Raw genomic sequence first — 13,285 nt, 5'->3', positions numbered from 1 at the left:
AAGCCAGAATCTCAGAGCTGAACTGGGGAATGAGCCATTTTATACCTGGGCTAAAGCTGTCTTTTTTATTAATTTCTCTTCATATTAATGTGAATCTTATGTAAGATTCAGACTTTGATCTCCACAATTTCACAAACCTTTGTTTGTTTTTTGAGAACTTAACACTCTTGGTTACCATATCTCAGATGAATACTTCTCTGTCTCTACTTTTTACTTATAATTTAAAACCTAAGTGCATTAGAGTTGTGAGTGTAGCCTCAACTATACCTTAATGAACGATGACCTTTGGAGTAGTTGGCTTAAGTAGACATACTATTTTTTAGAATCTTTAGGATCAAGTGAAAGAAAATAATACTAGCTAAGTTGAGCATAATGGAGATTGATTTCACAGATACTAGGGTGTCTCACAGAAGCCACGAACACACATGATCAGTTCTCAGGACTCCTGGGAACAGGAACTCAGAAGCTCTCAGAATTGACTTTCTATTTGTTTAATTTCTGATTCTGTCTGCACAGTGACATCTTTCTTCTCCTTCTTTGTGTATAAAAATTTCCTCCATCTCTCTAGTCAACACCACAGAAGATGAAAATACAGTCTGAGTTTCCCATCCTACAGTAAACTACTTGGGAGTGACTTCCTTTCTTGGTTCTAGTCCCAAGATTTCTCTGCCAGCAGTCTGGTCAGCTTACCTTGGGACAGGTGCCTGACTCTCAGGGCTCACATGGCATCCACACAGCTGGAGGTGGGTCTCAGATGAGGGTGGGTCTCAGATGGGGGTCTTCAGAAGATGAAGATTAGGCAAGGAAAGAAGAAACTTGTCCATATATGTACAAACCATTTACTAAGGAAATTCATTAGTTTTGCTAATTAAGTCAATTCATTTTCCCAGGAAGTGAATAGTTGTAGAGTTTTAGTCTATGAGTTATTACCCTCTATTATTAATTGGATTTAGTTACTTGAAGAAATCAGTTCCTTTCTTGATCAAGCATTGATTTAGAAACATCTATTTACATTGTTATTTCCCTTAAGCAAGTTATAATAGCAAATCCGTATGAGGCTTACGGTGTGTAGTAGGCACTGTTGTATGCTGCGTGTGTGTGTGCATGTGTGTGTGTGTGTCTATATACTGATTTTGGTCCTCAAAACTGACAAAAGAGGCCTAGGAAATTAGAACATTTTCCTGGGGACAAGAGGGAATTAGTGGTGGAGCTTGGATTTGGATCTGTGTAATGAACCTGGGGATTGGAGATGAATTCATATTAACAGCTAATAAAATGATGCAGTGCAGGATGTGGCATACAATGACCGTATTTTAATCTGTCCTAGTATTTAGAGATGGTTTGGAGCCACATAAACTAGTCTCATTACTTCATGGTTACTTCATTTTTTAAACAAAGTTACTATTATTAACACCGTTGATCACTACTGTGCCACAGTCCCAGAGAAAATAATTTACACCTTACCAGATAACTTTTTGTGGAAGCCTGTTTGGAAGTGACCATAAGGGGATGATAGTTCTTAATCATTTTATAGATGGAAAAAGTAAACACAGAGCCTTGAGAACCAGAATGCTCAGGAGCCAGAATGCTGCAGCTACATCAAGCCAGGCCCTGTGTTTTCAGAATACATTAAAATTTCACATTTTCTATTGCTCCATGTCAATATCCACATCACCTCCGTTTTTACATTTCCATGGTAGGTATAAAGATATTTCTATTTCTACTGAAAATAGATGCAAGCTGTTGAGGATAAAATGAATATAAATTAAAAATACTTTATAGGTAAAAGTTGCTATGGAGTGTTCAATGCTATTATCTTCACCATTGATTTTATCATAAGATCTCCCCTCCCATATGTTGGAATATTCTTTTGACACAGGAGTTTAACGCTAGGAAGGTCCTTAGAAGCAATTTATTCCAAAGGCTCATTTTATAGATGAACACATGAGGCCCAGGGACGCCTATGTGACTTATAAAAAGTCACACATAATTGAAAAAAAAAGAAAATGTATCCAGTATTAGACTCCTCTAAGGGTAAACATCTCTTGGAGTGCCTCCTTTGAAATGCCTGCACAAAGTCGGGCTAAGGTTTTCATCTATTTCACATACAATGTCTCCTCTGATAGTTGACATCACAAATGAAAGCACAAGGCCAGATACTTCATTGCTTCTAAATGGAGGCTGAGAAATGATAAGCCACGTTTTGCCATCTTTTCTGTGGGTCTTCATGTCTTCTCCAAAGTCACTGTATTTTTGTTGTTCATTAGCTTATTTCCAAACTGGGAATTGTGAAAACAATTTTAAGACATTGGAATGACTTATGGAAAACTATAATACAGCATTTTTAGAGTTTTCAGGCATTATGCCCTACCCTACATTTCCATTTGGTGTGCAGTGAAATGACCATAACTAGTATATTTCCCTTCTGCTGTTAGCACAACATAAAGCTGCAAATGCAGAGAACAAGGCTACTCCTCGGCACATACTCATCAAGAGTCTGCTTTTCTTTCCGTCTTTAATAAGCTGAACTTATAAGATTATAAATAACATTTACATTTATTGTAGAAAAAATTTTTAAAGGTTTTAAAAGTCGGATAAAGAATAAAAATCCATAATCTCACTTCAGAGACAGTCTCCTTTATAATTTCAGTATATTTCATTCCACTCTTTTTTTATACTTTTATAGTGATGAAAGTATATAAAATAGATATGTAGGCTTAACATATAGTAATAATGCTTAATGAGTATCACTAAACCAAGTGCCTGTGTTAATACCAATTTCTTACTCATTCAGATTAGGAAATACATTTCAGGCACCCCAGAAAACACCTACGTGATCACAGCCTGCCTTCTTCCCCTTAGGTAATCACTATTTTTTTTTTTTTTAGTTGTTTTTAGTTTCTTTGTATAGTGTTACTACTGCTACATGTAACCACACACACGAGTTTCTCTTTTTACCATCTCATATTATGGAACATACGTTACAATTGATACACTAATATTGGCACATTATTATTAAATCTACACTTTATTCACATTTATTACCATTTTTGCCTAAAGTCCTTTTTCTCCACCAGGATCCCATTCAGGATTCCACGTTGTATTTAGTCGTTATTGTCTTTCTAGACTCCTCTTAGCTATGACAGTTTTTCAGACTCTACTTGTTTTTGGTGACCTTGACAGTTTTGAAAATTACTGGTCAGATGTTTCATAGGATGTCTTTATATTGGAATTTATTTGATGGTTTCCCTCAGGATTAAAGTGGCCTTACCATTTTGTGGGGGGAAAATCACAGAGGCAAAGTGCCATTTTCACCTGATTATCTAAAGGATATGTACCATCAGCATGGTTTATGACTGTTGACGTTGACCCTGACCACTAGGCTGAGGAAGTGTCTGCCAGGATTTTCCACTGTAAAGTTACTGTTTTCTTCCTCTCCATGCTGTACACTTTGGAAGAAAGGCACTATATACAGACCACACTTAAAACGTGGGAAGTAATGTTCCCCCCACTTGAGGAAAGATTGTCTACATGAATTATTTAGAATTATTCTGCATGGAAGGTTTGTCTTTTTTTCCCCATTTAATTAATTTATTCCATTATGTATTTATAGATACACCAATTATGTATTTATGGACTTATGGATACTATGTGTGTTTATTTTGGGTTTTAATATAATACTACCTAATTTTGTTGCTCAAATTTTTTCATTTGGCCACTAGGAACTCTTTCAGTTACCTCCTGTGGCCCTTTGATATACTTATTTCAATGTATATTTGGGATTTAAAAAAATGTATTTGTATTTTCATTGATTCTTTGTGGGTATATAGTAGGTATATATATATATTTATATACATAGTAGGTATATATATATTTGCAAGGTGCATAAGGTATTTTTATAAGGCACACAATGTATAATCATCACATCAGGGTAAATGGGGCATCCATCACCTCAAACATTTATTCTTTCTCTGTGTTACAAACAATCCAATTCTACTATTTTAGATATTTTGTGGTTTTTTAAATTATACTTTAAGTTCTGGGGTACATGTACAGAACATGCAGGATTGTTACATAGGTACACACGTGCCACAGTGCTTTGCTACTCTATCACCACGTCATCTACTTTAGGTATTTCTCCTAATGCTATCCCTCTGCAATCCCCCCACCCTTTGCTATCCCTTTTCCCACTGACAGGCCCAAGCATGTGATGTTACCCTCCCTGTGTCCATGTGTTCTCAATGTTCAACACCCACTTGAGTGAGAACATGTGGTGTTTGGTTTTCTGTTCTTGTGTCAGTTTGCTGTGAATGATGGTTTCCAGCTTCACCCATGTCCCTGCAAAGGACATGAACTCATCCTTTTTTATGGCTGCATAGTATTCTACAGTGTATATGTGCCACATGTTCTTTATCCAGTCTCTCATTGATGGGCATTTGGGTTGGTTCCAAGTCTTTGCTATTGTGAAGAGTGCCACAGTAAACATACATGTGCATGTGTCTTTAGAACAGAATGATTTATAATCCTTTTGGTTAGTATTGACCGTAGTCACCCTGTTTTGCTAGCAAATACTGGGTCTTACTCATTGTATCTGACTATATTTTTGTACCGATTAACCATCCCCAATTCCCCTACACAACTACTACACTTCCCAACCTCTGGTAACTATTTTTCTTCTATCTCCACGAGTTCAATTGTTCTAATTCTTAGCTCCCACAAATCAGTGAGACTATGCAGTTTGTCTTTTGATGCCTGTCTTATTTCACCTAACATAATGACCTCCAGTTCCATCCATACAGTTCCACATGACAGGATCTCATTCTTTTTACTGAAGAGTACCCCACTGCGTCTGTGTGTCACATTCTCCCTATCCATTCATCTGTCGATGGACACTTAGGTTGCTTCCAAATCTTGGCTATTGTGAACAGTTGCTGCAATGAATATGGGAGTGCAGATTCGCCTTTGATATACTAATTTCCTTTCTCTTGGGTACATACCCAGCAGTGATTGGTGGAGCATTTGATGGCTCTAGTTTTAATTTTTTTGGGAACCTCTAAACTCCTCTCCATAGTGGTTGCACTAGTTTACATCCCACCAACAATGAACAAGAGCACCCTTTTCTCCCCATTCTCACCAGCATTTATTTCCTGTCTTTTGGATAAAAGCCAATTTAACTGAGGTGAAATGATCTCTCATTATAATTTTGATTTGCATTTCTCTAATGATCAATAGTGTTGTGCACCTTTTTATATACCAGCTTGCCAATTGTTTGTCGTCTTTTGAGAAATGTCTATTCAGATCTTTTGCCCTTTTTCAAATCAGATTAGATTTTTTTCCTGTTGTTTGAGCTCCTTACATACTCTGGTTATTAATTATTCATCAGATGGATAGCTTGCAAATATATCCTCCCATTCGGTGGGTTGTATTTTGACTTTGTTGATTCTTTTCTTTGCTGTGTAGAAGCTTTTTAACCTGATGCAATCCCATCAGTCCACTTCAGCTCTGGTGGCCTGTGCTTGTAGAAATCTGCCCAGTCCAATGTCCTGGAGAGTTTTTCTAATGTTTTCTGTAGTAGTTTCATAGTTTGAGGTCTAAGATTTAAGTCCGTAATCCATTTTCATTTGATTTCTGCATCTGCAACAGAGAGTTCAGTTTTATGATTCTGCATCTGAATACCCAGTTTTCACAGCACAATTCTTTAAGAGATTGTCCTTTCCATAGCATATGTTCTTGGCAGCTTTGTTGAAAATGGGTTCACTGAAGATGTATGGATTTCTTTCTGGATTCTCTCTTCTATTCCATTGGTCTATGTGTCTTTTTTATAAGACCAGTATCAAGCTGTTTTGATTGATATAGCGCTGTGGTGTAATTTGAATTAGGTAATGTGATTTTTCCAGTGTTGTACTTCTTGATTGGGATAGATTTGGCTATTCTGGGTCTTTTGTGGTACCATACAAATTTTGGAATTGTTACTCTATTTCTCTGAAGACTGCCACTGGTATTTTGATAGGGATTGAATTGAATCTGCAGATTGTTTTGTGTAGTATGCACATTTTAATAATACTGATTCTTCTAATCCATGAACATGGAATATCTTTCTATTCTTTCATGTCCTCTTCAATTTCATTCATAAATGTTTTACAGTTTTTATTGTTGAGGCCTTACTTCTTTCTCTAAATTTATGCATAAAATTTTATTTGTAGCTCTTTTAAATTAGATTACTTATTTTTCAGATTGGTTGCTGTTGGCACATAGTAATACAACATGTTTTTGTGTTTATTTCATACCTTACAATTTTACTGAATTTGTCAGTTCTAATAGGTTTTTGGTGGCGTCTTCAGGTTTTCCAAATGTAAGATTATACCGTCTGCAAACAAGGATATATTTTTAAAATATCTTTCTTAAAAAGGTGTCAACTTTTCTTAGGATTACTTGCACTCTGCTTTGGAGCTCAGATAAATCTCTCTCAAGAAGTGAATCTCAGCCGGGTGCGGTGGCTCAAGCCTCTAACCCGAGCACTTTGGGAGGCCGAGGCGGGTGGATCACGAGGTCAAGAGATCGAGACACCCTGGTCAACATGGTGAAACCCCGTCTCTACTAAAAATACAAAAAATTAGCTGGGCATGGTGGTGCGCACCTGTAGTCCCAGCTACTCAGGAGGCTGAGGCAGGAGAATTGCCTGAACCCAGGAGGCAGAGGTTGCAGTGAGCCGAGATCGTGCCATTGCACTCCAGGCTGGGTAACAAGAGCGAAACTCTGTCTCAAAAAAAAAAAAGAAAAGAAAATCTCTCTCTCCTTTTAAAACTTTTATTTTAGGTTCAGGGGTACATGTGCAAGTTTGTGATACAGGTAAACTTGTGTTAGGGAAGTTTGTTGTAAAGATTATTTTATGATGCAAGTACTAAGCCTGATACTCAATAGTTACTCTTTCTGCTTCTGTCCCGCCTCCCAGTCTCCACCCCAAGGTAAGCCATAGTGTCAGGTGTTCCCCTCTTTGTCTCCATATATTTTCATCATTTAGCTCCCACTTATAAATGAGAACAGGTGATGTTTGGTTTAGTTTGACTCCCTATTTATTTAGATGCCCTTTATTCTTTTCTCTTGCCTGATTGATCTGGCCAGGACTTCCAATATTACATTGAATAGGAATGGTGAAAGAGGGCATCCTTGTCTTCAAGGGGAATGCTGCCAGCTTTTGCCCATTCAGTATAATGTTTGGGTTTGTCATAGACGTCTCTTATTATTTTGAGGTATGTTCCTTCACCACCTAGTTTCTTGAGAATTTTCAAAAGAAAGGGATGTTGAATTTCATTGAGAGCCTCTTGTGCATCTACTGAACTGATCATGTGTTCTTTGTCTTTAGTTCTCAGTCAAGGATAACTTCACTTCTTTTCCAGGTTGAATGCCCTTTGTTGCTCGTTGGATTGCTCTAGCTAGAACTCGCAGTGGTATGTTGAATAACAGTGGTGAAAGTGGGCAGCCTTGTCTCGTTATAGATCTTAGAAGAAAGGTATTCAGTTTTTGCCCATTCAGTATGATATTATTTGTCTGTCATAAATGGCTTTTATTGTGTTGATGTATTTTTCTTCCATAGCTAGATTTTAAGAATATTTTTTAATCTTGAAGAGATGTTGAATTTAATCAAATACTTTTTCAGCATAGATGGAAATGATTATATCGTTTTTGTCCTTCATTCTCTTGATAGGATGTTTCACACTGATTGATTTGCATATACTGAACCATGCTTGCATCCCTGGGATAAATCCCCTTAGTCATAATGAATGATCTTTTTAATGTGTTGTCAAATTCAGTTTGCTGGTATTTTGTTGAGAATTTTTTGCCTCATTATTCAACAGGGTTATTGGGGTGTAATTTTGTTTTTTGCGTCTTTGTCTGGTGTTGACATCACAGTAACAGTAACCTCATAAAATTCAGTGTGTCTTTGTGATTTTCTGTCTGGATGGTCTGTCCAATGCTGAAAGGAGGGTGTGAAGTCTTCAGTTACTATTGTATAGGGGTCTATCTCCTTAGCTTTGAAAGTATTCACTCATCCCCTTTTTCAAAATAGTTTAAGCAGGGTTGGTATTAGATCTTCTACACATGTTTGGTAAAATTCAGCAGTGAAGCCATCGGTTCCCAAGCTCTTCTTTGCTGGGAGACTTTTTATTATGGTGTTAATCTTGTAACTTGTTATTGGTCTGTCAGGATTTGAATTTCTTCATGGTTTAATCTTAGTAAGTTGTATGTGTCTAGAAATTGATTTCTTCACACTTTTCTAACGTATTGGCAGAAAGTTTCTCATAGTAGCCACTAGTGATGCTTTCAATTTCTGTAGTATTGACTGTAATGTCTCCTTTTTTCTCTCTGATTTTATTTATGTGGGTTGTCTCTCTTCTTATTTGGGCTAAAGGTTTGTCAATTTTTTTTTTAAGAAACAGCTTTTAATTTCACTGTTCTTCTGTGTTGTTTTGTTTGTTCCAGTTTTAGTATTTTGCTCTGACTATTAATAGTTTGCTCTTTACTATGTTTGCCCTTGCTTTTCTAGTCCTTTAAGATGCATTATTAGGTTGTTTATGTGAAGTTTTTCTACTTTTCTGATGTGGGCACTTAGTGCTCTAAACTTCCCTCTCAGCACTGCTTTCTCTGTATCCCACAGGTATTAGTATGTTGTTTCCACTATCACTTGTTCAAAAAGTGTCAATGTTAATTTATTCATTGATCTGTTCATTCAGGTGCATACTGTTTAATTTTCACGTGTTACTAGAGTTTCCAAAATTCTCCAGTTTTTGATTTCTAGTTTTATTTTCTTGTGGTCAGAGAAGATACCTGATATAATTTCAGTTTTTTTCTTTAAGACTTTTTTTGTAACCTAATGTATCTTCTATCTTTGAGAATGATCGATGTGCTGAGGAGAATGTGTATTCTTTAGCCATTTGATGAAATGTTCTTTAAATATCCATTTGTTGTATTTGGCCTTAAATGTGTCTTTGTCGATTTTTTTGTCTATTTCCTGTCTGGATCATCTGTCCAATGCTGAAAGGAGGGTTTGAAGCCTCCAGTTACTATTGTGCTGGGGTCTGCCTCTTTCCTTATCTCTAATAATATTTGCGTCATATAGCTGGGTGCTCCAGTGTTGGATGCATATGTATTTGCAATTATTGTGTCCTTTTGCCATTATCATTACATAATGACTTTTAAAAATGTCTTTTTATATTAGAAGTAATGAAAAAACTACAATTACTTTATCATGAACCCAATAAGTTTTTTTCTTAAAATCTGTTTTGTCTGATATAACTGCAGCTACTCCTCTTTTTTGGTTTTAAGTTACATGAAATGTCTTTTTTAAACCCTTTATTTTCAGTCTTTGTGTATCTTTTCTTAAAATATATATTTTATTGCACTTTAGGTTCTGGGGTACATGTGAAGAACATGTAGGATTGTTGCATAGGTACACACAGGGCAATGTGGTTTGCTGCCTTCATCCACTTCACCTATATCTGGAATTTCTCCCCATGTTATCCCTTCCCAACTCCCTACCCTTCACTATCCCTCCCAATGTCCCCCACCGACCGACTTTAGTGTGTGATGTTCCCCTCCTTCTGTCCATACGTTCTCATTGTTCAACAATGGTCTGTGACTGAGAACATGTGGTTGATTTTCGAGGTGATTTTAGTTCTGTGTAGATCCTGGATATCAGCCCTTGGTCAGATGCGGAGATGACAAAAGCTTTTCCCATTCTGTTGGTTTCTGGTTCACTCTAATGATTGTTTCTTTTGCTGTGCAGAAGCTCTGGAGTTTAATTAGATCCCATTTGTCCATTTTGGCGCCAATGCTTTTAGTGTTTTAGTCATGAAGTCCTTGCCTATGCGTATGTCCTGAATGGTTGAAAAGGTTGCCAGTTTTCAAAGGAAATGCTCTTGCCACTCCTATTCACCACAGTATTGGAAGCTTTAGCCAGAGAAATCAGGGCAAAAAAATCATCATCATCATCATCAATTTAAAAAAGACAAAGTCAAATTGTCTCTATTTGCAGATGACATGATTGCATGTCTAGAAGATTCCATCCTATCAGCCCAAAGTCTCCTAAAGATAAGCAACTTCAGCAAAGTGTGTTGCATGTGTGTACCTATGCAACAGTCCTGCATGGTCTGCACATGTACTGCAGAACCTAAAGTATAATTTAAAAAAATGAAGTTTGGGAACAGAGCATAGCAATGGGAATACAGATGCCACAGTAAACTATGTGTGTATTTGGGAAGGTAAAAGAAAACACAGGCTTTTTTTTTTTCTTTTTCTAGATGGAGTCTTGCACTGTTGCCCAGGCTGGTGTGCAGTGCTGCAACCTTGGCTCACTGCAACCTCCACCTTTCAGGTTGAAGCAATTCTCTTGCCTCAGCATCCTGAGTAGCTAGGATTACAGACACCCACATGCCCAGCTAATTTTTTTGTTTTTTTCAGTAGGGATGGGGTTTCACTATGCTGGCCATGCTGGTCTTGAACTCCTGACCGTGTGATCCTCCTGCCTTGGCCTCCAAAAGTGCTGGGATTACAGGACGACCTAGGTATTTAAAACAAAAAACAATGATAAAGATGACATAGTTGTTTTAAAAGAAATAATCTTGTCTACAGAGATAAATAGCCAGGGTTATGGCAATCTGAAGTTGGACTAGTGGTTGCTGGGCATACAAAGCATCTATTTGTTGAGTTCCTCTATCCGTGTGTATCTGAGCCCTTGATACAGCAGGTTTCTGCTGGACAATTGGCTCCCTCAGAGCAATGATTTGCAGTGAGTTGATGGTTAATAAATGTCCATTAATTAAATTACTTAGCACTCCCTCTAACCTCAGCCTAGAGCCCTCGCTATTGCTTCCTCTGCTCCTAAAACTCCTGCAGCTTTACTCAACTGTTTTTCTTTTAGGATTCTTCCTTTTACCATACTTCTCTCTCTAGAGGCTTATTTCTTGATGTGAGGACTAAGGACCAGCAGTGTCAACATCACCTAGGTGCGTATTAGAAATACAGATTCTCAGGCCCCACCCCTGACCTACTAAACCAGGATCTATTTTCACAACATCATGTAGTGGCTGCTATGCATATTGTTTGTAAAACAGTGTTCTAGATACACCCAAAGCATAGTCGGGTCAGCTGCCTGTCAGCACATTTGAAATGGTTGTAGAAGTACCTACACAATATACATAATTTCTCCTATGCCCCTGAAAGTCCTAGAATGCTCACTGTATATTTATTAAGAAAAAATGTGCTAATCTCTGCTCTAGAACCAATGCCTTACTGTACTTGAAGTTTGGGTGGGTATTTCGTCTTCCTTTTTCCCATGTCCCATGGGCATGGAATTGAGTGCGATTCTGTCATGCTGCTGCTTCTGTGCACTCAGTGTTCTGTGCGTTCACATTCATGACTTCACGTTATGATTTATATCGTGTTTGTATGTTTACAGGTGGGTTTTCTACTAGGCAAAAGGCTCCTTGAAGGCAGATGAGGCTAGGCTCCCTAGAAGCAGAGCATGGAATGGGATTCTTATTGAATGAGTCATTGAGGGAGTGCTCTCAGGGAGAACCTGGAAGGAAAAGAGGAAAGCAGGACAGGCTAGAGGAAGGAGCTAAGCACAGGTGTTGTGGCTGCACTGGAGTCTAACTTCACTGATTCCTCAGTGTGCTCTGAAATGTAAACATCACTATAGACTTGCCGCACCTGGAGCCACGGGCCTGGGCTTCTTGTCCCATGTATCATTCATTGGCCTGGACTGCTCATGCAGGAAGGCATGACCTCACAGGCTTTTCTGGATGAGGCTGCTTCCCCTGGCTGAAGCCACCTGTGAGCCTTTAGTACCCAATACTCAAGCAGCTGGGGTTGGAGTGAGTCAGTTCTGTTATGGCTTTTTCTTTTCATCTCTGTCCTTGGTTCCTCGCAGTTTCTGGCACTCAGTAAGCAGTCAATACATTTTTGCTACATGAGTGAGTCTCTCCCTAATATAATACTCGCTTATCAATTAAAATAGACAGTGCCCATGGTCTTTATGTTCATTCAATTAATAAAGCAAATATTCTTCTAAGTAGTTAGTTTAACAAGACTAAATGAGATTATCCAGATGAAGGTACCTAGCAAACTGTCTGACACATAATGGGCAATAATAAATGTCAGTTTCCCCTTAAGATTCAGTAGGCTCTGTATATTTTAGAAAGAGTGTTTCCTGTTGACGGCTTGTAACACATTTTCATGAATCAGTGAGATTTCTGCTATTATTATCTGTGTAACTACTTGAGGCTTCCCAAGATTATCAAGCTCAGCCGTGAAGAGGGATAATGATGGTAGAATCTGAGAGGTCATAACAACAGTGATATTAGAAAGTGAAAGTATCAGAGAAAACATGGTTCGCTGTTATAATTATCTACAAAAAAATAATAATTGCTGCCAGGTATCTGTTAACAGGACAGGCACTGTCCTAGGAGCTTTGCGTACTTTATTACCACTCCTCCAAGTGACCTGGTAAGGGCGATGCTGTAAGTGGTCGGTACACAGCAGGTAGACAAAGCATGTAATTAGGGTAACAGCAAAATAAGGGCATCTGTATGTATATAGTTTTGATATTTAAAAAATATTTCAAAATTTTCATGTTGAAAATCAGAATTTTATGGAATTTTTATATTTACTATCATTTTGAGATGAAGTGTTGCTCTGTCACCCACAGGCTGGAGTGCAGTGTCCCAGTCTCAGCTCACTGCAACCTCCGCCTCTTGGGTTCAAGCAATTCTCCTGCCTCAGCCTCCCAAGTAGCTGGGACTACAGGCACGTCCCACCACACCCAGCTAAGTTTTTGTATTTTTTGTAGAGATGGGTCACTGTCTTCATCAGGATGGTCTCGATCTCCTGACATTGTGATCCACCCACCTCGGACTCCCAAATTGCTGGGATTACAGGCATGAGCCCCATGGCCTGCCTATTGTTTTCTAAAATTTGAATTACACAGAGGATTACTACATTTCTAGTGCAGAGGATTTTTTAAAGTCTTAATTTTACACCCTGTTACCCCATGTATTAATTAGCCCAGTTTCAGAACTGAGGAAACTGCAACTCAGAGAGGTTAGATAGCCACTGGCTGCAGCAAGAGTCAGGAAGCTGGTGACAAAGAAATTGAAGGGCTGGAGGGTCAGAGGAGGAGAAGGAGGACACCGGAGAAGTCAGTTCCACACTGTTCTGGCTAGGCTCAGTGTTCCATTTTTGTCTATTTCTTTGACTGTCTATTGCTCAATTGGATTTTGGTGGTGGT

General features: G+C 38.2%; 1 protein-coding gene across 3 annotated transcripts in view; it reads right to left on the bottom strand.

Annotated features, from left to right (window-relative positions):
• Positions 1-289: 289 nt before the first annotated feature.
• Positions 290-13,285, bottom strand: part of LOC128931906 (uncharacterized) — a 236,025-nt gene continuing 223,029 nt past the window's right edge. For 2 of the 3 annotated variants that reach the window (XR_013533582.1, XM_078368113.1), the window contains one exon: positions 290-10,558. The gene's annotated coding sequence lies outside the window, so the exon portion shown is untranslated. The remainder of the gene's footprint in view (positions 10,559-13,285) is intronic. The other variant, XM_078368114.1, reaches the window with a different exon arrangement.

Source organism: Callithrix jacchus, chromosome 4 (assembly GCF_049354715.1).
Source record: "Callithrix jacchus isolate 240 chromosome 4, calJac240_pri, whole genome shotgun sequence".
In the NCBI taxonomy this organism is placed as follows: domain Eukaryota; kingdom Metazoa; phylum Chordata; class Mammalia; order Primates; family Cebidae; genus Callithrix; species Callithrix jacchus.
The sequence above is the reverse complement of the archived record's forward strand: the minus strand, read 5'-3'. Positions and strand labels throughout refer to the sequence as shown.